The 27,047-nt window shown below is 37.9% G+C and overlaps 3 pseudogenes across 3 annotated transcripts in view; 2 read left to right on the top strand and 1 right to left on the bottom strand.

Annotated features, from left to right (window-relative positions):
- LOC306655724 (olfactory receptor 1E5-like) overlaps positions 1–27,047 on the top strand; it is a 517,137-nt pseudogene that overhangs the window by 464,138 nt on the left and 25,952 nt on the right. The window lies entirely within an intron of this gene.
- The window catches only part of LOC306657700 (olfactory receptor 1E1-like), an 82,702-nt pseudogene that overhangs the window by 29,895 nt on the left and 25,760 nt on the right, over positions 1–27,047 (top strand). The window lies entirely within an intron of this gene.
- Positions 12,541–19,414, bottom strand: LOC306657701 (aspartoacylase-like; annotated as a pseudogene). Its single transcript has 4 exons — positions 18,999–19,414; positions 18,730–18,769; positions 16,442–16,522; positions 12,541–12,892 (listed from the first exon to the last, which is right to left on the bottom strand). The product of its transcript is annotated as an aspartoacylase-like (transcript).

Raw genomic sequence — 27,047 nt, 5'->3', positions numbered from 1 at the left:
AGAGAACAGCAGAATTCAATTTTCTTTTTAAGCTCTGTACAGAGAGGTATGGTCCCCCCCACAGGACAGTTTCTCTCTCTCTGTCTCTCTCTCTCTCTGTCTCTTTCTTTGTCTCTTTCTCTCTCTGTCTCTCTCTGTCTCTCTCTGTCTCTCTCTGTCTCTCTCTCTCTCTCTCTCTCTCTCTCTCTCTCGTGATCACTGGTACTTGAAATTAGATAGCCATTTCCATCAGCCTGCTCCATTTTCTGGACTAAAATCTTGCTTCTTTATTCACCTAGGCATTCAATTACACCTTAGTTGGGCCATACACTTACCCAGCCAGGAGCCACTCCTGTAGTGTGTCAGAGAGAAAAGAAGAGCAAGCCCAAGTCATTTCCAACATGTAGTTATTTCAAACCTGTCATTCTTGACCCCATCATTCCTGTTTTAATACCAGTAGGTGGTTTAATTGCCTACTCAGTAATGAAAATAGAAAGTATTAGATGGAAACACCTTCAACTTTTGACACAAAACCTACAAATTTATTTGTATTCATACTCACAGCATTGAAACATCCCATTAGGGGATGCCCTCTACTTCCTTTAGATTTCTTATGCTAGTTACTGATGGTGAAATTTATTTCTCCACTTAACAGATCTATTTTCTAAAGTGAACTTTTATGGCATCTAGGGCCTAACCTAGCCTGCATCACATTAAATATTATAAAATCTTTTTATGATATTTAGCTAATGTAACTCTAATATTTTTCTTTCTAAATTTTACTTTCTATTGATTATATGCTAAATAAAGCAATCTGCTACAGACCCCAGTATTTTTGAGAATCCCAGTTTCTTCTCTCAGGCAAGAGAGGATATCTCAGTCCTGGTGTGCAGTTTGATGGGGTGTAAAATTCTGGTCTGCACCATTCACTTTGTGTTTATGTGAATGCAGCCCTGCTCCCCTGCAGTTGTATATTGTGTGACCCAGGAAGTCTTATGTGGCATCCCTGAGAGAAAACTCTATAGAGAGCCTTCTATGATTCAATGTACATTGAATTCAATGTAATACATTGATTCAATGTAATAAGGAACTACTATCTGCCCAGCACTGGACTCTGTGTGTCTGTGTTGGGGTGGGGGTTATAAAGAAGGTCTCTATGGGTGGATCGTATGTCTCTTAAAGGCAATATACATGGAATTGCAGAGATATTAAAAGGTTTTGGGAGTCCCTAAAGCAGTCACTTCCCTTCAGTGTCTTCATGGGGTAGCAAATGTAGGCCTTGCAGACGTGTCCTGGTCCAGTTACCCTGGTGTACCCATTTCTTGTAGGCTCCTCTCCCAGCACCATAGCCTTGATCATCTTGGTCTTCAGTTTCCCCACTGCCACTTCCCACTTGCTCTTCCTCTTGGAACAGTAACTGTATGTGGTTCAACATCCATGTCCCACTGGCATCTCTGTGGTCTCCAGGGACATCTTCTGTGGTCTCAGTATCAATCTGTTCCTTTGAGGAAGCCCTTTGGGATCATTTCACACTCATCAGAGAGGTCTCACATATCCAACAAGATTTACTGACTTTTATGGGTTAAGCATTGTATTCAAAAGTTATGGATACTTCAAGGAAAGACACTCTCCCTGTTCCCTTAGAGCTTTTGCAGTTTAAGTAGAGACAGACATTTAACTGTCCCTTACCCCATTTTCATAAATTAATATTTTTGCAGGTATGGTATGTGCTCATCTGATATAAAATTGGTGCATTTGAATAACAGAGGGGTCTAAACTAGGCTGTGTCACACTGAGAACAAGTGTCATCTGGGTCAAAGGATGTGATGGTGGAACAGACTTTCAAGGAGTGAAAACACATGGGCAAGGACCCCAAGGTATTAGGGAACTTGGTGCATCTGAGGTCTGGAGAACCAAGCCTGTGTGGCCCAATGGCTGGAGCAAGGGGCCAAGTGACATGAGATGATGCTGGAGGGGTGACCATGGCCAGAGGATGTAGGACTTGTCCCATCAAGGTGAAGGTTTGAGATCAAGGGTCAGGAGAAGCCACCAAAATGTCTCACATGGGGAATTACTTGGGAACTTCTCCCTGTTTAATCCTATGGAGTTGCAGACTTAGAAGGGTGCTTTATTATTATTTTTCTCCTGCTGTCCTTCAAGATAGAGTAACAATCTGAAGAGTGTAGAATGCAGTGAGTTTCACTCAGTAGAGGTGGTGAGAAGACCCAGGAAGTGACTGAGAAAGAAGGAATAAAGAAGGCAGAGAGATTGGTGAAAGTGGAGATGTTTAGGTAGAGAAGGATATTTGAGCAAATTCATTTATACATCTGACCTTTATTAGGCACTTAATAGATTGCAGACCTTGAAAAAGATGCTGTTAATGTCCTTGAGATGGCATAGATGGAAGGAAGGGCAAAGAGGCAACTAAGTCAGAGAAAAAGAAGGCTTCATACATAAAAAGATAGTTGATTTCCATTTTGAAGGAGACACAAGGCCTGGCGTGGGTGTGTTAGGGGGATATACAAGAAAGTAGGAGGTTTTCAAGATGGCGGCCTAGAGGGTGGCTGCATTTCATGTTGCTCCAGGACTCAGGATTCAAAAGAGGAGATATTGAGATGCTTGGGACCAACTCAAAGCAGCCGGGTGACTCTCACCCCCTGGGGGGGCATCCCGGATGGGACGGGGGTCCCGGAACGCAGGAAACTTTGTGAAGTAGAACTGCCGGCAAGACGCCCCTCCCCCCGCTGGAGCAGTGAACTCGGACAGCTGGGAGTGCCGTAAAGAAGGCCGCTCGGCACAGTGCTGGGACTCGGAGCAACCACTGGGGCTCCGGCGGCTGCCCAGGGGAAGAGTGGCGAGGAGAACTGTGTGGACTCAGGACACCGGGGCCTGCCCTGAGGAGGAGGAGAGGAGCGTGGCCACTTGGATTCGGAGAGACTGCACCAGAGCTACAGGCGGTTGCCAGAGGAGAAGCCGCGCAGCGAGCTCTTTGGAATCAGAACGACGCTTCTGAACACCGGGGCCTGCCCTGAGGACGAGGAGGAGGAGCGCGGCCGCTTGGATTCGGGTGACTACACCAGAGCTACAGGCGGTTGCCAGAGAAGGGGCTGCGTGGCGAGCTGTTTGGACTCTGACCACTTCTGAACCCCGGGGCCTGCCCGGAGGAGTAGGAGAAGGAGGAGGAGGAGCGCGGCGGGTCGTTTGGACTCGCAGTGACTGCATTAGCGCTCCAGGCGGCTGCTCAGAGGAGAAGGCGAGTGGTGAGTTGTTTGGTCTTAAAGTGACAGCTCCTGAACACAGGGGGGCTGCCTGGAGGAGAAGCGTGGTGGGACGCTTGGTCTTGAGGGACCACACCAGAGCTCCGGGCGGTTGCCCAGAGGACCCATGCAGCGGGTCACGTGGATTCAGAGCCACTCAGAGGGACTGCTCCTGAACACCCGGGGGGTTATCTGGAGAAGGAGGAGGAATGGGGAGGGTCACTTCGACTCGGAGTGATTGATTGCCCAGGGCTACGGGTGGTTGGTGGGAGGTGGAGGCACGAAGTGAGTTTCTTGGACTCCTAGTGACCGCACCAGAATACTGGGCGGCTGTCTGGAGGAAGAGGCCTGTGGCGGGTCTCTGGGACTCAGAGCGATTGTTCGGGGCCACAGGTGGCTGCTCAGAGGAGGGGCCACGCAGCCAGGCGATTAGGTGCAGAACAGGGTCCCAGGATCTAGGAGGCTTCTGGGTGGAAGAGCCGCACAGAGACAGGCTTAGGGCGGAGCAAAGGTTCCAGGCCTGTGGGCAAATTCTCTGAGGAGGGGCAGCCTAAGGAGATTCATCTGCGAAGGGTGAGGCTCCCAGGCCCAGGAGGTAGGGCCGGGCCCCTGGAAACTTTGCAGAGGAAGGCAGCCCAGCCCAGGCAGTAGCTGTAAATTGAGGGGAACCTCTAGGAGGAAACTGACCAGCGAGACCTCCCCACTGGGTGAGTCTTCCCTGCCTGGTGAGGTTTCCCCACAAGGACGGTAAAACCAGAGACACAGGCCCAAACAGGCCTTGCCTCAGCCCACAGCCAAGGTCCCCTTTGGATGACCATTGGTCAACAAGTGGAGGCACCTCTGTCCAAAAGCAGGGAATATACGCCACCTGAAGGCCACCACTCCTAGAGAGGCAGCTTCCTTGTGGAGCACCGCATTATCAACTTCCTCTAAGACTTCAGCCTACTGAAGGCTAAGAGGGGATATATATAGAAATCTTCAGGGACATTGTAAATCAACAGAGGAAATCTGCAATATCTCAGCGGTCCACTGATATCTGAACAATATGAGAAAACAAGGAAAGAAAATGATGCAAACAAATCTAGATGTTACATCAATAAAACCCAATGACAGCATGGCAGAAGAAATGACAGAAAAGGAGTTCAGAATGTACATAATTAAAATGATCAGAGAAGCAAACGATGAGATGAAAGAGCAAATGCAAGCATTGAATGATCGCACCAATCGACAGTTAAAAGAGCAAATACAGGAAGCAAAAGATCATTTCAATAAAGAGTTAGAGATATTGGAAAAAAACCAAACAGAAATCCTTGACATGAAGGAAACAATAAACCAAATTAAGAACTCCATAGAAAGCATATCCAATAGGATAGAACACCTGGAAGACAGAACCTCAGACATTGAAGACAAAATATTTAACCTTGAAAACAAAGTTGAACAAACAGAGAAGATGGTAAGAAATCATGAACAGAATCTCCAAGAACTATGGGATATCATGAAAAGGCCAAATTTAAGAATTATTGAGGAGGTCTAGAGAAACAAGCCAAAGGAATGAACAACCTATTCAATGAAATAATATCAGAAAATTTCCCAAATCTGAAGAATGAAATGGAAAATCAAGTTCAAGAGGCTTATAGGACTCCAAATACACAAAATTACAACAGACCCACACCAAGGCACATTATAATGAAAATACCTAACATACAAAATAAAGACAGAATTTTAAAGGCTGTGAGAGAAAAGAACCAAATTACATTCAGGGGGAAACCAATACGCATATCAGCAGATTTTTCAATCCAGACCCTAAAAGCTAGAAGGGCCTGGAACAACATTTTTCAAGCCCTGAAAGAAAATGGATGCCAACCAAGAATCTTATACCCAGCAAAACTTACCTTCAAATTTGACGATGAAATAAAATCCTTCCATGATAAACAAAAGCTAAAAGAATTTACAAAAAGAAAGCCAGCATTACAGAACATTCTCAACAAAATATTCCATGAGGAAGAGATGAAAAACAAAGAAGCAAATCAGCAAAGGGAGGAATTATCCTAAAGGAATTGTCAAATAAAGGAGGAAACAAGTTGTGTCAAACAAATAAATAAACAAAATTTTAAAAATGAACCAAATGACCGGGAAACCAAATCATTTCTCTATAATAACCCTGAATGTTAATGGCCTGAATTCATCAATCAAAAGACATAGACTGGCAGACTGGATTAAAAAGAAAGATCCAACAATATGTTGCCTGCAAGAGACTCACCTCATAGAAAAAGATACCCATAGATTAAAGGTGAAAGGATGGGGAAAAACATACCATGCACATGGACTCAGCAAAAAAGCTGGAGTATCCATCCTCATTTCCGATAATGTGGACTTCAAGCCAAAGTTAGTCAGAAGGGATAAAGAAGGTCGTTTCATACTGCTTAAGGGAAGCATAAATCAGCAAGATATAACAATCATAAACATCTATGCCCCAAACAGTGGCTCATCTATGTATGTCAAACAAATCCTTCTCAATTTCAGAAACCAAATAGACCACAACACAGTAATACTAGGTGATTTTAACACGCCGCTCTCACCACTGGACAGATCTTCCAGACAAAAATTGAACAAAGAAACCATAGATCTCAATAACACAATCAATAATTTAGACTTAAGGACATTTATAGAATATACCATCCAACCAAGAGTGAATACACTTTCTTCTCAGCAGCACATGGATCCTTCTCTAAAATAGACCATATATTATGCCACAAAGCTAATGTTAGCAAATACAAGAAGATAGAGACACTAGCATGTATTCTATCAGATCATAATGGATTGAAGTTAGAAATAAATGAAAGAGTAAAACACAGAAACTATTCCAACATCTGGAGATTAAACAATATGCTATTATATGATGAATGGATAACAGAAGATATTAGGAAGGAAATTAAAAAATTCTTAGAGGTAAATGAGAACAAAGAAACATCATATCAAAATCTCTGGGACACTATGAAAGCAGTACTTAGAGGGAAATTTATTTCATGGAGCGCATTTAATAAAAGAAGTAAAACTCAACAAATAAACAACCTAACACTACAGCTCAAAGCCCTAGAAAAAGAAGAACAGAACAGCACCAAAAGTAGTAGAAGACAGGAAATAGTTAAACTCAGAGCTGAAATCAATGAAATTGAAACAAAAGAAACAATACAAAAAATTGACAAAATAAATAGTTGGTTCTTCAAAAAAATAAACAAAATTGATAAACCTTTAGCCACACTAACAAAGAGAAGACGAGAGAAAACCCAAATCACTAAATTTCGGAATGAACAAGGAAATATCACAACAGACAGGATGGAAATACAAAACATAATTAGAAGCTATTTTGAAAATCTATACTCCAACAAAATAGAAAATTTCGAAGACATCAACAGGTTTCTAGAGACATATGAATTGCCTAAACTGAATGAGGAGGACATAAACAATTTAAATAGACCAATTTCAAGTACTGAAATAGAAGAAGTCATCAAAAGCCTACCAACAAAGAAAAGTCCGGGACCAGATGGGTTCTCAGCCGAGTTCTACAAAACCTTTAAGGAAGAGCTCATTCCAATACTTCTCAAAGTATTCCATCAAATAGAAGAGGAGGGAACCCTCCCAAACTCATTCTATGAAGCCAATATCACACTGATACCTAAACCAGACAGAGACTCATCAAGGAAAGAAAATTTCAGACCAATATCCTTAATGAACATCGACGCAAAAATTCTCAACAAAATTTTAGCAAATCGCATACAAAAACATATTAAAAAGATAGTGCACCATGATCAAGTGGGTTTCATCCCAGGGATGCAAGGTTGGTTCAACATCAGGAAATCAATAAACGTAATTCACCATATTAATAGACTTAAAGTCAAGAATCACATGATTATTTCAATAGATGCAGAAAAAGCATTTGATAAAATACAGCACCCCTTCATGCTCAAAACACTAGAAAAAATAGGGATAGTGGGAACATTCCTTAACATTGTAAAGGCCATTTATGCTAAGCCCATGGCTAATATCATTCTAAATGGTGAAAAACTGAAAGCATTCCCCCTAAAAACTGGAACAAGGCAGGGATGCCCTCTTTCACCACTTCTATTCAACATCGTTCTTGAGACTCTGGCCACAGCAATTAGACAAACCAAAGAAATTAAAGGGATACGAATTGGAAAAGAAGAACTCAAACTATCCCTGTTCGCTGATGACATGATTATATATTTAGAGGAACCTGGAAATTCCACCAGAAAACTCTTAGAACTCATAAGTGAATTCAGTAAAGTAGCAGGTTACAAGATCAATGCCCATAAATCCAACGCATTTTTATACATAAGTGATGAATCTTCAGAAAGAGAAATTAGGAAAACTACCCCATTCAAAATAGCCTCGAAAAAAATAAAATACTTGGGAATCAATCTCACAAAAGAGGTGAAAGACCTCTACAATGAGAACTATACAACACTAAAGAAAGAAATTAAAGAACACCTTAGAAGATGGAAAGATCTTCCATGTTCTTGGATAGGAAGAATTAATATTGTCAAAATGGCCATACTACCTAAAGTGCTATACAAATTCAATGCAATTCCAATTAAAATCCCAATTGTGTACCTTACAGAAATAGAGCAAGCAATTATGAAATTCATCTGGAAGAATAAGAAACCCAGAATAGCTAAAGCAATCCTTAGCAGGAAGAGTGAAACAGGGGGTATTGCAATACCAGATCTTCAACTCTACTACAAAGCAATAGTAACAAAAACGGCATGGTATTGGTACCAAAATAGAAAGGTAGATCAATGGTACAGAATAGAGGACACGGACACAAACCCAAATAAATACAATTTTCTCATACTAGACAAAGGGGCCAAAAATATGCAATGGAGAAAAGATAGCCTCTTCAACAAATGGTGCTGGGAGAATTGGAAATCCATATGCAACAGAATGAAACTAAACCCATATCTCTCACCATGCACGAAACTAAACTCAAAATGGATTAAGGACCTCGGAATCAGACCAGAGACCCTGCAGATTATAGAAGAAAAAGTAGGTCCAAATCTTCACCTTGTTGGTCTAGGACCAGACTTCCTTAACAGGACTCCCATAGCACAAGAAATAAAAGCTAGAATCAACCACTGGGATAGATTCAAACTAAAAAGCTTTCTCTCAGCAATGGAAACTATCAGCAATGCAAAGAAGGAGCCTACAGAGTGGGAGAATATCTTTGCCAATCATACTTCAGATAGAGCACTAATCTCCAGAATCTATAAAGAACTCAAAAAACTCTACTCCAAGAATTCAAATAGTCCAGTCAACAAATGGGCTAAGGAAATGAATAGACACTTCACAGAAGAAGATCTACAAGCAATCAACAAACATATGGAAAAATGTTCAACATCTCTAGTAATAAGAGAAATGCAAATCAAAACCACCCTAAGATTCCATCTCACCCCAATTAGAATGGCGATTATCAAGAATACGAGCAACAACAGGTGTTGGCGAGGATGTGGGGAGATAGGTACACTCATACACTGCTGGTGGGGCTGCAAATTAGTGCAGCCACTCTGGAAAGCAGTGTGGAGATTCCTTAGAAAACTTGGAATGGAACCACCATTTGACCCAGCTATCCCACTCCTTGGCCTATACCCAAAGGACTTAAAATCTGCATACTACAGAGATACAGCCACATCAATGTTCATAGCTGCTCAATTCACAATAGCCAGACTGTGGAACCAACCTAGATGCCCTTCAATTGATGAGTGGATAAAGAAACTGTGGTATATATATACACAATGGAATATTACTCAGCCATAAAGAATGATAAAATTATGACATTTGCAGGCAAATGGATGAAATTGGAGAATATCATGCTAAGTGAGATAGGCCGATCTCAAAAAGCCAAAGGACGAATGATATCGCTGATAAGTGGAGGATGACACATAATGGGGGGGAGGGAAGGGTTAGATTTAGGGTTAGGGAGGGGGGCAAGTATGGAGGAAGGAACTACTGTATAGAGGGTAAAGAGGGGTGGGAGGGGTGGGGGGAAGGGAAAAAATAACAGAATGAATCAAACAACATTGCTCTATGTAAATTTATGATTACACAAATGGTATGCCTTTACGCCATGTACAAACAGAGAAACAACATGTATCCCATTTGTTTACAATAAAAAAAAAAGAAAAAAAAAAAGACAATAAAGGTCTCTAGTAACAGAAAAAAAAAAAAGAAAGTAGGAGAAAATTTTAGGGGGAAGAATTAATTTGGGTGAAGGTGTTCAGGAATAAAACAATATGAAGGGCATTAGAACACAGAGAATGGGAAAGGAGATGAGTCTAGAGAATATGTGGGGGAGCAACTCACCAAGGATCTTTTGTTCCTACGTTCAAATTAAGAGCTAGGCATTGAGCTAAGTGCTCACATGTATTAACTTGCTTCATCCTCACAATAGCCCAAAGGCAAAATCGTTATTATTGTGATCACCACCATTTTATACATGAGAAAATGGAGTTGGCAGATTGTTAGAAATAAATATAAAACTGGAAATGACTAAAACTCCACAGCCATGTGTTGTAGATTGAGAAAAAAAATCACATTTAATTAGAAACCCTGAAGACTATAACAATTGAGTCAGGAAATAGTAGGCTCAATAGAAATAATAAATCCCAATTTACATCTGGAAAAACTGACCCTGAGGATTTGGACTCAAGATAAAATACAACAGAATATCAGAGAAGAACACTTGGTGAAATTACATGCTAAAGAAGATTGAGACATTTTTACTACAACATTCAAAAGGAAGTTTATTCCAATGAAATAATTTTGGCAAAGTATATAATTTTCCTACTGCAAAATTTAGAAATTATTTAATTGTGTTCTATGAAACAATGGATATGGAATAAATTTGGCTTAGTGGAGATAGCCTTGAAAGAATGTATATGACCCAGCAGAGATCAGCAAACCTGGCCCACAGCAGAAAATCAGAGACAGCCACAAAGGTGTGAAATAAATAAAATGGTTGCCACTTTAAGCCAATAAGTTTTAAGTTGGTTTGTTTTACAGTAAAATCCAACTGTAAAAATGAAAGAAAGAGAAAGAAAAAGAAAAGTCAACTGTAAAAGCTAAACATTCATCTGAGGACATAATCACTCATTATTTTATATTGCTATCCAACTCTTTGATGTCTACTCTTACCCAACGACATTTAAAGGTATTTAATGGAAAGACTGTATTATATGCATTTTAAAAAGTATTCCGTAATTACAGCATGAACAGTGCTGAACATACTACAGGAATTCAAAATTTTTTCAAATGAATTAAATAATGTTTTCCATAATTCCCTGGCCAAGTGTGAAATATGCATTAGGAGAAAAATTACATTGATATTAAAAGATCGACAGCATCGAAAAGTATTAGTCCCATCATAGTTTTATCCCAATGGCATTTGTTCTCATTAATTACACCACCCTTCTGGGTAATGGAAATACCATCCCAACTTCTAAAGAAATTCCAGCATAGCTAAATTAACTGACTCCTTTAAAGCATGCCAAAGCTTGTGTTGATCAAATAAAGAATGGCCCACACTGACACCACAAAGCAAAATGAAAATTCTGTTGAGAGACACGAATTGGTGACCAAATACTATGAACACAAACACACACATATTCACTCACACATTTTGATTTGCCTATCAATTTCTTTTTCAAACACCCCTGAGAAGTGTTCAGTGCAGAATGAAAAAAAAATATGTATTCTTCCACAAGTCTCAAGGGGACTTCAAAGAGGATGACCTAGAAGTAGATGGCAGGTGATTTCTGAAATATTTTGAAACATCAGACTGCAAAATGTTTGAATAAATTGACATCATTATATAATAGCATTGTTTCATTGAGAAAAAATTAGAATTTACTACTTTAAAGAGAATGATGATACTAGAAGCAGAAGATAACACTTTTTCACATCAAAAGCAAAACTGTTATATGAATTTTCAAGAAATAACAATCTGATAACTTTCATTTTTCTAAAAATAAATAAACAATTACTCATAAAGCAACTTAACTCTTCCATGCACCTGTGTGCAAGTCCATATGGGCAATGGCCATGGTCATAGCCCAGCCTTTGCATTCCCAAGAACATAGACCAACATTTTCCAATATGGTAGCTACTAGCCAAATGCGCTAGTGAGCTCTTGAAATATAACTAGTCTGGATTGAGAATTTCTGTGACTATGCATACCATATTTCAAAAGACACACTGCCAATAGATAAATAAATTGCACATCACTGATATTTTATATTGATTAGATGTTAAATTATCATTCTTTAAAAAATTGGGTTAAATAAAACTGTACTAAGATTAAAAAAAAAGAAAGAATGTATATGTGTATATATATAACATATAAATATAAATATTTTGTATGTGTATAAATATTTTGTATTTATATATATGTATGTATATATATTCCAGATAATTTTAGTGTTTTGGGGTTCAAATAATAGGAAAAAAGTGCTCCTTACTTGGCTGCTGTGGCCTATAAAAAGGAAAGGGTGGACTCTGAGGAAGGGGTGGGGAGGGATGGAGACAGTGACAGAGGGCCTTTGAGATAAGAAACATGGGAGGTGAGGGATTTCAGTATTAAAAAAAATGGGACAATTTCTTGAAAGGATATGTTTGCAAACCAGAGACTTGGGTTAGGGTCACATTTCCAGTAATGGCCACTGCCCTCTGTTATGGGTTTTAACCACCTATGCTGGCAGCCAGTGGGGTCCAAAGATCTTCTCACATTTTGCCTAGGAATAAGAGTGAGTGTTTATCCAAAATGAGAAGTGACAGAAGCGAGAAATTTGCCTCTTCCCAACTGTCCATGTTGAGAAGTACTGGTCGCTTCCCAAGGTGAATTTAAGACATCAGTGTTTCTAGATGTATTTGTCACTTTTACAATCAGCCCTCATTTCTCTTTAGCATGTCATCTGAAGAAGATAGATATTGATAGTTTATGAACTGAATACTTAATACAGGGTCATTAACTCGATCATAAAAAATTTAAAAATAGTCTGTAAGCTTAGTTTCTAGTAGAGCATAAACATTACTTGAAAACATACATTTCATGCCATGTTCAAGTTAATAACTTTGCACATAGTATCTATATCTTTCATACTTTAAAATGAAGGCTGTTTTTAAGACTGTTAAATTATCAAAGTGTGAATGTATAAAAAGCTATAAAGAAACAGGGAGCACACTTCTTTGAATAAGCTATATAAATAAAATATGATAACTTTAAAAGGCTTTAATTAATTTAGTCTTATTTAAGACACTGGTGTAGATGTCTACTGCTTTGGAGGACTGGGTCAGCTGCTGTGAATATGAACTTGAATAAGGCACTTCTCTGTTCTTGAGGAGGTTATAGGTGGTCTGTTTTTCCAGATGCCCCACAAGAAGTGGGTTCCCACTGATATCTAGTGGAAAGAGGAGTGAATACTTTTTGCATTGAGAGTTAGTTTCATTGTCTTTGCAAAAGCTTCTTTCTTTTCATAATATGCAGCCTTGTTCACAAACACCAGGTACAGGGTACAACCTCCACCCAACAGAATAGTCTTTCCATCAAGAGTCAAAAATGAGGGATCTCCAGGGTGCAGTGGTTTCTAATCTTGATCCTTTCAGAGGGCAATTAAAATAATAAATTACAAAATTTTTGTGTCAGATTCTAGATAATTAACTAGTACCTTTCCATTCTTTAAAAAGTGATACTTGAAGGATACATTGATACACATGCTAGTGACCTGACTCCACTGAAGCCATGTTATTGTTTTTGGCAGCAGTTTTAAGAGTTTCCCTTTTAAGTTTTATAGTTGATGTGTAATTAGAGTTTGCTCTGGAAAAAAGCTTGCCTTGAATGTGGTCAGAGGTTTATAATATTAAGAGGAAAAATTAATTTCATATCCACCTAAGTGCATATTCTACTTTTTGCCATCTGAAGTTAAATTCTGTTCAACAAAATTTAGGAAATATTCTTTCAGACCCTTCTGTGTGACCAATGTTGAAGGATCACAGGGACTCTACAGCAGTTCTTCTCTAACTTGGATGTACTTACAAATCATCTGGGGATTTTGTTAAAATGAAGATTCTTGATGCTGAAGATCAGGGGTGGTGCCCTGAGATTCTGCATTTCTAATATTTTCCAGCAGCATTAACATCACACCAGGAGTTTGTTAAAAAAGCAAAAATTTGTTCCTCTCTGCAGATTTACTAAATCGAAATCTTTATGTTAACAACTTGACAGAAGTTTAAATGTGGAATATTGAAGTACGCAAAGTACTGCATGTGTCTCAGGGATTTTCTCAACTCTAGCCATACATTAGAATCACTTGGGATATTAATATACATTTACATGGTTACAGGGGTTGGTCAAATCAAATCAGAATCTAAAAGTGACTTTGTTTTTAATAAATACATTTTTATTAAAATTTTATTCAGTAAATTTATATATGGTAAAATTCATTAATTTGGTGTGCAGTTGTGAATTTTGATATGTACATAGCATAGAGTTATATAAGCTATAGCTATGTAATAAGTACATCTAAGTTATCACCCACCTCCTCCAGTCCCTCATACTTCTCATTTTCAGAGTTCACTCTTCCCTTTTCTTTTCCTCCCTCCCTTTCTTTCTTCCTATCTTTTCCTTCCTTCATTTTTTTAAGGCCTCCCTGTGATTTTACCGGGTGGCCTGGTTGAGAATACTGCCTTGAGATATGCAGGCAGAGATATGCCCAGAATCACTGAAGGAACTTCCACACACATTGGTTAGTGGCATCTGCACAGGTTCCCATGTAGTGCAGTGCTACCCATACCCAATCACATGAAATCATGTGGTGAAGTCATTTGATTCCCTGTTTCCTCTTCAATAAATTGAATCAGAACCTCTGGGATGGAACCTGGGAACCTGGATTTTTGAAATGCTCCTCACCTGGTTCTTACATGGCCTGAGTTTGAGAAGCAGTGCTTTAGTAGTTTGTGATGGGTTCCATGCATTTGGGGAAAAATTCCACTGGGAAATTTTGATAAGGATCCCCAATAAAAACCATCACTCTTAGAATTTAGATAGGTAACCAAGTCTCTGCTGGTGTCTCTGGCGCTGGGGCCAGCATCCTCTCTGTTCACACTTACATTTCGCCAACAGTGTGCTTCCTACTATTCATCAAGCCCTCCAAATTTTTTCCAGCCCCTGGGCCTTTTCACTTATTTTCCATATGTCTGGCTTTTCATCTTCCAGGTTCCTGCTTCAGTGCCACCATTTCAGAAATAACTCTTCCCAAATACTCCATCTAATTGGAACCCTTTGTTGTCTCGGCTACATTATCATTCATTGCATTCATAGTACTTATTAGTTTGAAATGACCTATTTTATATATTTCTTAGTCAATCAATAAGGAAGTTACATGAGGACTCTGCCTATCTTGAATCTCAGGGCCCAAAAGAGGCTTAGTAGTCATTCAAAAATATTTCCTGACATAACTAACTAATTGATCCCTCCTTGTAGAACACCGAGTCATTCCTTATTGTTTATCAAATTTTCCAGACTATTGGAACCTATATCTAATGCTCTTAGCTGCTGATCTCAATGTCACTTCTCAGTCCCCAGGATTGCTTTTTCTCTGCTTGAGGGTATTAAATGTGCCATCATCACTTTGACCTGTGTGTCCTATGCTGGGTATTTTCGTCACCTACAAGGCTTTCTTCCTTTCTCTCCCTGAGTCTTTACCTTTCCTATAAAACACTGCTGAAGATGCCTTGCTCTGATTTCTGCTGGATCCTGCTAAACCACAAAGCAGTGTATGCTCCACTGGTCTGTATTTGGGGTAGGATGATTTATTCAGTTGCAAGTCCAGATGACTATTAGGATCATTAAATGGGGATTTGAAATGGACCAGTGGTTTTCAGTCACCATCACCCAAGTCAGTAAGATCAGATTATCTCAGAGTGGAGTCCTGGCATTGTTATTTCTAGAAAAGTTACCTAGGTAGACTGCAGTTAGGGTTGAAAGCCCTATACCAGGTAACCTCTCCTCTCAGGTCTGAGACTGTATAGGACACCCTATGTGGGGAATGGGCACCTTAACAATTTGGAATCATTGCTCCTGTCTTTCTCTTTGCCTTTTCCATTTTGTAAGCCTCGTGAGTCTCCCTTTTCTTCCTCCCTTACTATGCCATCATGGATCAGTCCAGGTAAGGAGTTCAAATAGATACCAGGGTTCTGAGGAGGGTCAGGGAAAGGAGACAATGTAGAGAAGCAGGTTCTGACTGTTTTGCTCTAACTTCATTGGTTGTGACCACAGAGGTGGCAATAATGTCTCAGTTCTGAGTACTTCATTGATAGCTGTGGTAATGGACTGGCTCTAATTTCTAAGTCTCCATTTTCCTTCATTGCAAGAGGCATAAATAGTTCCTCCCCATTGCACTTGTAGAGGAATTTCACATTTGTGAGAAGCCTTGGTTGACCACCCCTCTCCCACCTCATTATTCTGCTCCAACATCTGGTTATTATCATTTCTAGACTGTAAATTAGATGTTTTTACATCAAGACTATAAATTCCATGAGACTATAGACAACACTCATTAGTATATCCCCTGAGTCAGCACGGGCTATACTCAACAAGTACTTATCCAGTGAAAATCTGAATATCTTCCTTCTATAGGTTGACTATAGGTAGTGTCTCCCAAAAGTTCAGGTGTTAAAAGCTTGGTTCCCATGGTGACATTCTTGTGATGTGCTAGACCTTTAGAAGGTGGGGCCTTGTGGGAGGCCCTTAGGTCATTAAGGGTGTGCTCTTGAAGGAGGCTGTAGGACACATCTCTGAGCTACTCTCTGCTTCCTGACCCCAGATGTGAGCAGTTTGCTGTAATGCATACTTCTGACTTACCACTCTGTACCCTGACTAGAGGCCCAAAGAAATGAAGCCAACCAATCAATCTTGGACTGAGACTAAATGAACAATTTCCCTTTATAAAATAATTGCCTCAGGTAGTTCATCTTAGTGATGGAAAGCTAACTAATACACTTCTCTACACTGCTGTGGCTTTGTGAACATCAAATTAGCTAGTGTATGTAAAATACTGTATGAACTGTGAAGTTCTTGTTAAAGGTACAGCATTATTAAAATATTTACAACATTTTAAAGAAACCGCAAAAGTTACCTGCAGATTAGGATGGATAATAGCAGCTATTATTCCACTTTCATTCCTGGGATAATCGACCTTCTTCATTATTTTATAGACCTCAGTAGCACAAGGAGGAAATTATTTTCCTACAGCAAAAACAATACATATTAATGCAACTAAAACATCTTCTTAAAAAAAGTGAAGTTGATATTTAAAGTTATAAGGAGAACACATTAAGTTTAGTTAAAGATGTTCATAAATGATATAAAGCAAAAAAGTTCTGCAATTAATCTTATCAGTACACTGAAGAACAGTGGTAGAAAATAGAACTTAAAAAAGTTAGTGTGGGAGAAAAAGAGCCTGAGACTGCAAGTCAGGACCCTGGGATCTGTTCTGCTGACTGTGTCATCTTTCTGTTTTCCTAGCTGTGAAATTTTGAGCAAGATGCTTAACTTTTGGAGGTTCACTTTCACTACTTGTCAAAAGAGGGTTTTGCATTAGTTTATTTTGGAAGACTCTTCCAGCTCTGACATTCAGTGACTGCATATTCTCAGGGGGACTTTCAGCAAGTTAGGTGGTTACAGTCTAGTAGCTCTTTCTCTTAGCCAAGTTTATTTAACACTAAGATGGCTCCTAATCAGTGCAGTCTTGGGATGCAGGCAGTCTACCAGCAGTGGAGTTCAGCTTTCAAAGATATGACAACATCTAATAGCTCAATGCCCAGAAACTTGGAAAAGGAGTAGTTTACACAGACACCACACAGTCTCTGAGAAAATGGGGTAAAAATGTGTCCAAAGGGGTGTCCACAGGATGCTATGGTTTCATCTCAAAGGAAAAGTCTTCCTTTGCCTTTAAAGCAGAGTTGGGATGAGGAGATCCTCAGATCAATCCTCTGTCAGCTACCTTTTGCTGCCTAGCACACTTTCCCAGAACTTAGTGGCTTAAAGCAACAACCTTTTAAGTGCTTGTAGTTCTGTTGGTTGGTTAGGCATTTCCTGTAGTCTGGACTGTCTTTGCTGATTTCTCAGTGTCTTGTTCATGCATCTAGGGTGAGCCAGCAGATCAGCTTGTGGCTGGATGATCTGGGATGGCCTCAATCAAATATCTGGCAATTGACAGTCTGAAGGCTCGAGCTGCATGACTATTGCCTGGGGTGTCTTGAGTATGACCTTTTAGTATCCATCAGATTAGTGTGAATCGACTCACATAAGAGCCATACAGGGTTCCCAAAAGTGACAAGAGGGCAAGTCCAAATGCAGAAATCCCTTCCAAGCCTCATTTGTGACACAAAAACAAGCCACCTGGGCAACCCAGATTCAAGAGATGGGTGACTAATAAATGCAGAAAAGGAGAGTGGAGTGTCCTTCAATTAATATTCCCCATCCCTGTGGTAGGAATATAGGGACCATGATTTGTAAACCATATTTTCCACTCATGTTTGTGGCATTCTCCCTGGGTATATCATTTAACATATTAGAGTTCCACATTTACTATTTGTGACTATGTTGTGACTTTACCAAAACCAGGTCCATTAGATAGAATAGAAACTGCCCTTATACAAAGAAGGTGAACAGCTCATTTTCAGTTTTCATGACTTTGGAGTCAAGGAGTCCCAAACACAGAAGTTCCTGTGATCACAGGGGACTGCACAATCTGAGGTTAAGGAATTATGTTCCCCACAGACACTGAACTGCACAGTAGCTGTGTCACCATAATTACATCTTTTGTCAACAATTTTATATTTGTGTGCATTCTAGCAAGAGATTATTATTATTTTAAAGTAAGTCATATATTTTGGTCTATGATTTTTCTTTTTTTTAATCAATAATTTGCATTGAAGATTCTCCCATGTTATTATTATTTAACTGTTCACCAACTGATGCATATTTGAGTCAGTTCCATTGTAAACCATGCTATAATAACTACCCTTGGAAAAAACCCTCTGGGATTTTGTGAGCTTCTGTTTCTTTGAAATGTGGAACTGCCAGGTCATAAGATCTGCACAATTTAATAAGTAGATACAGTACATATTTTAAAATTACTATTTAATGTGTCTTTACCAATTCAAATATTGGTCAGCAGGGAATGAGAGTACCTCCTTTTCCTATAGCAATACTTAATATTATCAGATTCAAAATGGTTTCTCACTATGATTTGCATTTCTCTGATTACTTGTGATGTTGAACATCTTTCCTACTTTCAATGGACATTTGTATCTCAGACTCTATCTTCATTTTTTAAAATGGAGATTAACAGGAAAATAGGATTTGATTTGGGTTGTTTATTTGACTATTCTATTTCTGATACTCATGTTTTCTGGTTACTGAGGAATAGCTGAAGTGAATAAAAAATTTGGAAAGGCATCTAAAATTATAGGCATGACAAATTTGACCTAGATGTCAATGTGTACTATATATGTAATATATAATATATGTATAGTATTGTTATGGTTTTGATATGAGGTGTTAATGCAGGAATATTGAGAAGTGAAATGATTTGATTATGAGAGTTTGATTTTGATAATCTGAGTTCGAATGGACTGACTAGGTGGTAACTTTAGGCAGGTGGGGAGTGGTTGGAAGAGGTAGGTCACTGGGAGTGTGTCTGGAAGGGTTCACCTTTCCTGAGGGCCCCTCCCTCTCTGCTTCCCAGCTGCCATATCCTAAGAAGCTTCTCTCCACTATGCCCTTCTGCCATGATTGTCTGCCTTGCCTTGGTCCAGAGCAATGGACCCAGCCAACCATAGACTAAACTTTTAGGAACATGATCTAAAATAAAGTTTTCCTTCTCTAAAATTTCCTTGTCAGATATTTTGGATATGATAATGACTAACACACACCTACATATGCAAATACCCACAATTAAGGAAACAACTCTTACCCACTCTTTACATTCATTGAACTGATATATAAAATTGAGAGCATGTTTTATCATTTTTCTCATTTGATCCAAAATATGAGCTCACAGAACACCTTGGGGATAGGGACCAAATTCTATACCTAGGTACATAAGGGAAGCTAGTAATATTACATAAGTGTTAGAATGTATAGTGATATTAAGCACTTTATTAAATCTAGAACCCCATTATTATAAACATTGAAATGTTAGACCAGTTAGCATCATGGAAAGTATATGAGACAGAATGTCCAGCAAAAAATAAAAATATTTATGCATTTAAATATGCATAGTGATAAATGCAGTGAATAAAGACTGGAAGAGAACATGGAAAAAGATTCCAGACATTTGAGTAGTTAGAACTCAGGGTTATTTTTTCTTCAAATTTACTTCAATATGATTCAAGTATTTAAATATCATAACATAGCAAAAGAGGTAGACAAACCTGCAATGACAACATAAGAGGTGGACATAAAGAGAAATTGTCACAGACCTAACATTTAGCTCTGACAGGAGGAAAGACATCTAGTCAGTCATATAAATCTAGTAATATGAAGTATGAATTTAAGTTAACATGCAATCTATGTGCCTTCAGGACAACATTTTCATATGTTATATTAATCCATTCTGACAAGATAATGCAATGGTTCTTATTTTCTTGGGGAAGGATATAGAAAGAGTGTTGGGGAATGATCCTGAGGCTTGTTGCAACAAACTGCTTGTTTCTGGGATAAAATTTACGAAAAACAATCATGTTATATTTCAGTCACCTTGGCAATAAAATGCAAAGGTGGTCCTTGTAGGTAGCTTGTAGAAGTTATAGGAAGTTTAGAGAAGAATCTGTCAGACTCATTTGAAGGGCCAAACATAACAGTGAAGGAAATAATATGAATGGAACCAGAAAGCTGCTCAGAAATATTGAGCAAATTAAGTATAGTGTCTGCCTGGGGTTAATTTGCTTATTATCTGATAATAAGTCTTAATAATATGCAAGGTAGCTACAAATATTCTTTAATTTTTCTTGGAGTTTCATGTAGGCATAATTTATTCAGTTATGCCAATAGACTTACCAACACAATACTTGACTATAGAACAAGTGGTTATGTATTTGAGGGAAGGATGTTTAATAAGATAAACACAGCAGAGTAATGGAGTCAAAGAAGTCTGAGAAGAATTTTTAAAACATCTTTCTTATTATGAAAAGACCATATGTTTTGTTCTCTTTGCTGCCATGGAGTCAGTAATGCCTTCATATTCTTTTCTTCATCAACCAAGATTAGTTTATGAAACTCTCTAAAACTCAATATGATAGCTTTGAAAACATACAAAGAAATTGCATATAAAACTTAATTACATGGAGCTTTCTGAGTAAAAGTACATTAAACAATTCTCCAGGGCCATGACCAAAGAATTGGAAATAAATTTTCTTTCTGAATGGATGTGGTTATTTTTGTTTTCCTTGTTGGTCACCCTTACTATTTAGCTTATTTATTCTCTTAAGAACTCTGTTTCTATCCCTATAATTCAGGTTCTACAGATGTCAGGTGATTCCCCTTCATCCTGCTTATTTGAATGAAACTTGAGTCACCACTCTTAGTTTTGATAACTGGGAATCCATCTTGTGGCTTTTCCATGTCTGGCCACCAAAGCATTCAGGTCTCTTCAAGGAGCAACACAGAGCAGCTGCATAAGGATCTCCCCTCCCCATCAGAACCACTACCTACTGATTGTCCAGAACTCAAGGGAAACAAAAGTAATAGTTAACCCTCACACTGGGTAGGCATTAGTCTAAATGCTTTGAATACTTTTTTCTCATTTAATGCTTTTAGCAGTCATATGGGGTGAGTATTGTTATAGCAATTTCACAAAAAGTTGTTTTCAGAGTTGAACTCCTTGTTTAAGGTTAATGAAGGAGAAAGCCAAGACTTAAACCCAGCTTCTGGCTACATGGGTCAAACTTTTCACACTAAACCATTTTAGCTCTCAGAAAGGAAGAACATCTATTATATAAAATCAAACACACAATCCATTATTTGTGTTTTTGCTTCTTTGGTATTTTCTAGCATTTTGTCTTTAGTTAAAGGCACTGGAATGCTGAAATTTTAATCCTGAAGATTCCTGAGTCTTAAAATGTTTAGTCATATGAAGTACATAACAAAACATTGGGTGTATGTTAGGTTATCTCAATCAAATGTTGACAAGGGCAGGACTAAAGGGAGACAATGTCTTCACTGCTGGAAGGGACAATGTTTTAAGCTTCTTGAAATTCTGTAATTTTGATATTTCAGCCATACCATATAAAATTCTGATGTTCACTTTACTTGTTTTTTGTCAAACAACATATGGTTTGGTGGCACTGGGAATAAAATTTATAATTTATACACAGGAATCCACAAGTGTCTCTTATTGTTTTGTTCATCACATTTGCTATTTTAATTGTTTCTTCTTTTCTCCTGCCTGTCACCATCATCTCTGTTTCTGGGCATAACCTCCCATCCAGTTTCCCAGCCTGGCTGTGGAATAGACTGATTTCTCTTGGACCTTCCTTCCTGACCCTGTTCTGGTTGTTTCACATCTATAATTAACTTATGAAAACTTGTAAATTAATAACATTGACATTACCTTATTAGAACAAAACATCAGAATTAAAAAGTCATTCCTGAAATCTTCAAGAATAAGGGTGCATCCCATATTAGAGGTTGTGTTGTGAAGGTAAAAAATGATGTTGTAGGAATCTTCACTATTTTTGGACCAAATAAATGATTTATTTCTTGAGCTCTTTTCACTTCATACAGCAAATCCTCTGACATCATTTTGCTCTTAGTAGTAGAAAGAAAAAGATTAGAAATATTTATGACTAAGATAACATAAATAGTCAATGAGCAAATCTTAGAAAGAATATATAACACTACAATTTCTTTGACATACTCTAAATACATTCATGAACCACAGATTTTTTTTTGTATTTGTTTTTTTTTTTTTTGGGGGGGGGGGTTTACTATTCATACATCTTCCAACAGAGAATGATCCTTCATGACTCATTCATTTTGTTTTCCATTTTAAGTTAGCTAAGGATCTGATTGTTTATATATTCAGGAAAGTACATTTTCCTCAAATTCTATAAAATGATATGAGAAGAAATAATTTATTTGGCAGATCATCCAATTGTTTAAATTTTTAAAATATATTTAGAGTATTTATATATTTAGAGTATGTCAAAGAAATTGTAGTGTTATGTATTCTTTCTAAGATTTGCTTTTATTTTTTCTTTTGGTTGCTAAGATTATACATATGGTCTTTTAAGCAATGAAAATGACCTTAAAGTTATTTCATAAAAGCACAAGCAGACTTGTGATTAACACAGACATTCATTCTTGTCATTAATAGTTGCAGGTGAAAAACAAGTAAAAGCAAGTATGTTCAATAAAACTTTTTAATGATTATTATTTAAACAAGGGGGATACATGTTATTTCTCTATTTGTACATGGAGTCAAGGCATACCATTTGTGTAATCATAAATTTAGATAGGGCAATATTGTTTGATTCATTGTTAGTTTTCCCCTTCCCCCACCCCTCCCACCCCTCTTTGCCCTCTATACAGAACTTCCTTTCTCCATTCTTACCACGCTCCTTATCCCTAACCCTAAACATAACCCTAACCCTAATGCTAACACCTTCTACACCCCATTATATGTCCTCATCCACTTATCAGCGACATCATTCGTCCTTTAGTTTTTTGATATTGGCTTATCTCACTTAGCATGATATCCTCCAATTTCATCCATTTGCCTGCAAATGCCATAATTTTATCATTCTTCATGGCAGAGTAATATTCCATTGTATATATATGCCACAGTTTCTTATCCATTCATCAACTGAAGGGCATCTAGGTTGGTTCCACAATCTGGCTATGGTGAATTGAGCAGCTGTGAACATTGATGTGGCTGTATCTCTGTAGTATGCTGATTTTAAGTACTTTGGGTATAGGCCAAGGAGTGGGATAGCTAGGTCAAATGGTGGTTCCATTCCAAGCTATCTGAGGAATCTCCATACTGCTTTCCAGAGTAGCTGCACTAACTTGCAACCCCACCAGCAATGTATGAGTACCTTTTTCCCCACATCCTCGCCAACACCTATTGTTGCTTGTGTTCTTGATAATCACCATTCTAATTGGGGTGAGATGAAATCTTATGGTAGTTTTGATTTGCATTTCTCTTATTACTAGAGATGTTGAACATTTTTTCATATATCTATTGATTGGTTACAGATCTTCTTCTGTGAAGTGTCTGTTCATTTCCTTAACTCATTTGTTGATTGGATTATTTGTATTCTTGGTATAGAGTTTTAAGAGTTCTTTATATATTCCGGAAATTAGTGCTCTATCTGAAGTATGAGTGGCAAAGATATTCTCTCACTCTGTAGGTCTCTCTTCACATTACTGATAGTTTCCTTTGCTGAGAGAAAACTTTTTAGATTGAATCTATCCCAGTTGTTCATTCTTGCTTTTATTTCTTGTGCTATGGGAGTCCTGTTGAGGAAGTCTGATCCTAAGCCAAGAAGTTGAACGTTTGGACCTACTTTTCCTTCTATAAGATGCAGGGTCTCTGGTCTGATTCCAAGGTCCTTGATCCATTTTGAGTTGAATTTTTGCAGGGTGAGAGATAGGGGTTTAATTTCATTCTGTTGCATATGGTTTTCCAGTTTTCCCAGCACCATTTGTTGAAGAGGCTATCTTTTCTCCATTGCATATTTTTGGCACTGTTGTCTGGTATGAGAAAATTGTATTTATTTGGGTTTGTGTCCATGTCCTCTATTCTGTACCATTGATCTACCTGTCTGTTTTGGTACCAATACCACGCCATTTTTGTAACTATTGCTTTGTAATAGAGTTGAAGATCTGGTGTTGCGATACCCTCTGCTTCGCTCTTTCTACTGAGGATTTCTTTAGCTATTCTGGGTTTCTTATTCTTCCAGATGAATTTCATAATTGCTTGCTCTATTTCTGTAAGGTACATCATTGGGATTTTAATTGGAATTTCATTGAATCTGTATAGCACTTTAGGTAGTATGGCCATTTTGACAATATTAGTTCTGCCCATCCAAGAACATGGGAGATTTTTCCATCTTCTAGGGTTTTTTTTAATTTCTTTCTTAGTGTTCTGTCGTTCTCATTGTAGAGGTCTTTCACGTCTTTTGTGAGATTGATTCCCAAGTATTTTATTTTTTTGGAGGCTATTGTGAATGGGGTAGATTTCCTAAATTCTCTTTCTGAAGATTCATCACTTATGTATAAAAATGCATTGGATTTATGAGCATTGATCTTGTAACCTGCTACTTTACTGAGTTCACTTATGAGTTTTAAGAATTTTCTGGTGGAATTTCCAGGTTCCTCTAAATATATAATCATGTCATCAGTGAACAGGGATAGTTTGAGTTCTTCTTTTCCAATTTGTATCCCTTTAATTTCTTTGGTTTGTCTAATTTCTCTGGCTAGAGTCTCAAGGACGATGTTGAATAGAATTTTTGAAAGAGGGCATCCCTGCCTTGTTCCAGCTTTTAGGGGGAATGCTTTCAGTTTTTCACCATTTAGAATGATATTGGCCATGGGCTTAGCGTAGATGGCCTTTAAAATGTTAAGGAATATTCCCACTACCCCAATTTTTTCTAGTGTTTTAAGCATGAAGGCATGTTGTATTTTATTGAATGCTTTTTCTGCATCTATTGAAATAATCATGTGATTCTTAACTTTTAGTCTTTTAATATGGCGAATGACATTTATTGATTTCCGGATGTTGAACCAACCTTGCATCCCTGGAATGAAACCCACTTGATCATGGTGCACTATCTTTTTAATATATTTTTGTATGCGATTTGCTAAAATTTTGTTGAGAATTTTTGCCTCGATGTTCATTAAGGATATTGGTTTGAAATTTTCTTTCCTTGATGAGTCTCTGTCTGGTTTAGGTATCAGGGTGATATTGGCTTCATAGAATGAGTTTGGGAGGGTTCCCTCCTCTTCTATTTCATGGAATACTTTGAGGAGTATTGGAATGAGGTCTTCTTTAATGGTTTTGAAAAACTCGGCTGAGAACCCATCTGGTCCCGGACTTTTCGTTGTTGGTAGGCTTTTGATAACCTCTTCTATTTCATTGTTTGAAATTGATTTATGTAAGTTGTGTATGTCCTCCTGGTTCAGGTTAGGTAATTCATATGTCTCTAGAAACTTGTTGATGTCTTCGAGGTTTTCTGGAGTATAGATTTTCAAAATAGCTTCTAATTATGTGTTTTATTTCACTCGTGTCTGTTGTGATATGTCCTTGTTCATTCTGAATTTTAGTAATTTATGTTTTCTCCCTCTTTCTCTTTGTTAGTGTGGCTAAGGGTTTATCAATTTTGTATTTTTTTTTTTTTTCAAAGAACCAACTATTTATTTTGTTAATTTTTCCGATTGTTTCTTTTGTTTCAATTTTGTTGACTTCGGCTCTGATTTTAACTATTTCCTGTCTTCTACTACTTTTGGTGTTGGTCTGCTCTTCTTTTTCTAGGGCTTTGAGCTGTAGTGTTAAGTCGTTTATTTGTTGATTTCTACTTCTTTTGTTGAATGCGCTCCATGAAATAAATCTTCCTCTAAGTACTGCTTTCATAGTGTCCCAGAGATTTTGATATGATGTGTCTTTGTTCTCGTTTACTTCTAAGAATTTTTTTATTTCCCTCCTGATGTCTTCTGTTATCCATTCATCATATAATACTGTATTATTTAATCTCCAGGTATTGGAGAAGTTTCTGTTTTTTATTCTGTCATTTATTTCTAATTTAAATCCATTATGAACTGATAGAGTACAAGGTAGTATCTCTATTTTCTTGTATTTGCTAACAGTAGTTTTGTGGCATAAAACATGGTCTATTTTAGAGAAGGATCCATGTGCTGCTGAGAAGAAAGTGTATTCATTCTTTGTTGGATTGTATATTCTATATAAGTCGGTTAAGTCTAAATTGTTGATTGTGTTATTAAAATCTATGGTTTCTTTATTCCATTTTTGTTTGGAAGATCTATCCAGTGGTGAGAGAGGTGTGTTATAATCACATAGTATTATTGTGTTGTGGTCTATTTGATTTCTGGAATTGACAAGGATTTGTTTGACGTACATTGATGACCCAGTGTTCGGGGCATAGATATTTTTGATTGTTATGTCTTGCTGATTTATCCTTCCCTTAAGCAGTATGTAATGTCCTTCTTTATCCCTCTGACTAGTTTTGGCTTGACGTCCACATTATCTGAAATGAGGTTGGATACTCCAGCTTTTTTGCTGTGTCTGTGTGCATGGTATATTTTTTCCCATCCTTTCACCATTAGTCTATGGGTATCTCTTTCTATGAGATGAGTCTCTTGCAGGCAGCATATTGTTGGATTTTTCTTTTTAATCCAATCTGCCAGTCTGTGTCTTTTGATTGATGAGTTCAGGCCATTAACATTCAGGGTTATTATTGTGATATGATTTGTATCCCCAGTCATTTGACTCATTTTTGTTTTTTGACATGATTTGGTTTCTCCTTTATTTGGCTATTCCTTTAGGCTAGTTCCACACATTGCTGATTTGCATCTTTGTTTTTCATCTCTTCCTCATGGAATATTTTGCTGAGAATGTTCTGTAATGTCGGCTTTCTTTTTGTAAATTTCTTTAGCTTTTTTTTTTATCATGGAAGGATCTTATTTCATCGTCAAATCTAAAAGTAAGTTTTGCTGTG

The sequence above is a fragment of the Sciurus vulgaris genome (assembly GCF_902686455.1).
Source record: "Sciurus vulgaris genome assembly, chromosome: 3".
Taxonomy (NCBI): Eukaryota; Metazoa; Chordata; class Mammalia; order Rodentia; family Sciuridae; genus Sciurus; species Sciurus vulgaris.
Note: the sequence above shows the minus strand (reverse complement) of the source record. Positions and strands in the feature narration are given on the sequence as shown.